The sequence below is a fragment of the Oncorhynchus keta genome, chromosome 20 (genome assembly GCF_023373465.1).
Source record: "Oncorhynchus keta strain PuntledgeMale-10-30-2019 chromosome 20, Oket_V2, whole genome shotgun sequence".
Taxonomy (NCBI): domain Eukaryota; kingdom Metazoa; phylum Chordata; class Actinopteri; order Salmoniformes; family Salmonidae; genus Oncorhynchus; species Oncorhynchus keta.
The window spans coordinates 21,646,566-21,649,535 of NC_068440.1; the positions used below are offsets into that span (position 1 = coordinate 21,646,566).

At 41.7% G+C, this 2,970-nt stretch overlaps 1 protein-coding gene across 1 annotated transcript in view; it reads left to right on the top strand.

The window, feature by feature from the left end:
* Positions 1 to 210, top strand: part of cckb (cholecystokinin b) — a 6,085-nt gene extending 5,875 nt beyond the window's left edge. The window contains exon 4 of the mRNA XM_035794826.2: positions 1 to 210. This exon is cut by the window's left edge and continues 623 nt beyond it. The gene's annotated coding sequence lies outside the window, so the exon portion shown is untranslated.
* The last annotated feature ends 2,760 nt before the right edge of the window (positions 211 to 2,970 follow it).

A 2,970-nucleotide genomic window follows, 5' to 3' on the forward strand; every position in this document is an offset into this window, starting at 1 on the left:
ATTAACCAATGAATATAATGTACTGATTTTTAAAGTGCAACGATTGGTCAGAGTGCACACACCTGGTTTCCCAGGACTGAATCAGACTTTGATTAAAAGGATGAAAACTAGCAGACGCTGCAGCTGTGCCCCCTTCACTTAAAAACATGTGAACAACAATACTGCCTGACATAACTGGTGTGCAACAACAACCGACAGGGAATAGACTTCAACATCATGTTGTGATTGATATTTACTGTGTGTTGTTGACCAACATCATTGAATGGCAGATGTACCAAACATCAAGCCCAGTCACTGAAATTGAAGTTTAAATTATATAGGGAAATGTGGATCTTGATGTGTTACCAATTCAACATGGTTTTTATATAAATTGCTTAAGTTGCCAAAATGTTTAAATAACATGAAAGATTAGGTTAACCTGTTTGTGCCCGATCGGAATGTTGGCCTACATACTAAACTGAAAATGAAATGTTTGGAGATACAGTATCTTGGGACAGACCACAGGGAAGTGTTCTGTTACTTGATGGGAATATCATACCATGAATCTGAGATGAGAAGACACAGGAATCTGGAAAATACTCAAATCATAAATAGCCTTTATTTTATGTTCTGCTTAGTTTGTGTTCTGTCTGTTCTGTTTCTCTCTACCTGCTGAGATAAAGACTGTTGGAGATAGACTGTAAAGTGACTGGAACGTTGGTGTTCTAACTGGTGGAGATAAAGACTGTTGGAGATAGACTGTAAAGTGACTGGAACGCTGGTGTTCTAACTGGTGGAGATAAAGACTGTTGGAGATAGACTGTAAAGTGACTGGAACGTTGGTGTTCTAACTGGTGGAGATAAAGACTGTTGGAGATAGACTGTAAAGTGACTGGAACGTTGGTGTTCTAACTGGTGGAGATAAAGACTGTTGGAGATAGACTGTAAAGTGACTGGAACGTTGGTGTTCTAACTGGTGGAGATAAAGACTGTTGGAGATAGACTGTAAAGTGACTAGAACGTTGGTGTTCTAACTGGTGGAGATAAAGACTGTTGGAGATAGACTGTAAAGTGACTGGAACGCTGGTGTTCTAACTGGTGGAGATAAAGACTGTTGGAGATAGACTGTAAAGTGACTGGAACGCTGGTGTTCTAACTGGTGGAGATAAAGACTGTTGGAGATAGACTGTAAAGTGACTGGAACGTTGGTGTTCTAACTGGTGGAGATAAAGACTGTTGGAGATAGACTGTAAAGTGACTGGAACGTTGGTGTTCTAACTGGTGGAGATAAAGACTGTTGGAGATAGACTGTAAAGTGACTGGAACGCTGGTGTTCTAACTGGTGGAGATAAAGACTGTTGGAGATAGACTGTAAAGTGACTGGAACGTTGGTGTTCTAACTGGTGGAGATAAAGACTGTTAGAGATAGACTGTAAAGTGACTGGAACGTTGGTGTTCTAACTGGTGGAGATAAAGACTGTTGGAGATAGACTGTAAAGTGACTGGAACGTTGGTGTTCTAACTGGTGGAGATAAAGACTGTTGAAGATAGACTGTAAAGTGACTGGAACGTTGGTGTTATAACTGGTGGAGATAAAGACTGTTGGAGATAGACTGGAAAGTGACTGGAACGCTGGTGTTCTAACTGGTGGAGATAAAGACTGTTAGAGATAGACTGTAAAGTGACTGGAACGTTGGTGTTCTAACTGGTGGAGATAAAGACTGTTGGAGATAGACTGTAAAGTGACTGGAACGCTGGTGTTCTAACTGGTGGAGATAAAGACTGTTGGAGATAGACTGTAAAGTGACTGGAACGCTGGTGTTCTAACTGGTGGAGATAAAGACTGTTAGAGATAGACTGTAAAGTGACTGGAACGTTGGTGTTCTAACTGGTGGAGATAAAGACTGTTGGAGATAGACTGTAAAGTGACTGGAACGCTGGTGTTCTAACTGGTGGAGATAAAGACTGTTGGAGATAGACTGGAAAGTGACTGGAACGCTGGTGTTCTAACTGGTGGAGATAAAGACTGTTGGAGATAGACTGTAAAGTGACTGGAACGTTGGTGTTCTAACTGGTGGAGATAAAGACTGTTGGAGATAGACTGTAAAGTGACTGGAACGTTGGTGTTCTAACTGGTGGAGATAAAGACTGTTGGAGATAGACTGTAAAGTGACTGGAATGCTGGTGTTCTAACTGGTGGAGATAAAGACTGTTGGAGATAGACTGTAAAGTGACTGGAACGCTGGTGTTCTAACTGGTGGAGATAAAGACTGTTGGAGATAGACTGTAAAGTGACTGGAACGCTGGTGTTCTAACTGGTGGAGATAAAGACTGTTGGAGATAGACTGTAAAGTGACTGGAACGTTGGTGTTCTAACTGGTGGAGATAAAGACTGTTGGAGATAGACTGTAAAGTGACTGGAACGTTGGTGTTCTAACTGGTGGAGATAAAGACTGTTGGAGATAGACTGTAAAGTGACTGGAACGCTGGTGTTCTAACTGGTGGAGATAAAGACTGTTGGAGATAGACTGTAAAGTGACTGGAACGTTGGTGTTCTAACTGGTGGAGATAAAGACTGTTGAAGATAGACTGTAAAGTAACTGGAACGTTGGTGTTATAACTGGTGGAGATAAAGACTGTTGGAGATAGACTGTAAAGTGACTGGAACGCTGGTGTTCTAACTGGTGGAGATAAAGACTGTTGGAGATAGACTGTAAAGTGACTGGAACGCTGGTGTTCTAACTGGTGGAGATAAAGACTGTTGGAGAAAGACTGTAAAGTGACTGGAACGCTGGTGTTCTAACTGGTGGAGATAAAGACTGTTGGAGATAGACTGTAAAGTGACTGGAACGTTGGTGTTCTAACTGGTGGAGATAAAGACTGTTGGAGATAGACTGTAAAGTGACTGGAACGTTGGTGTTCTAACTGGTGGAGATAAAGACTGTTGGAGATAGACTGTAAAGTGACTGGAACGTTGGTGTTCTAACTGGT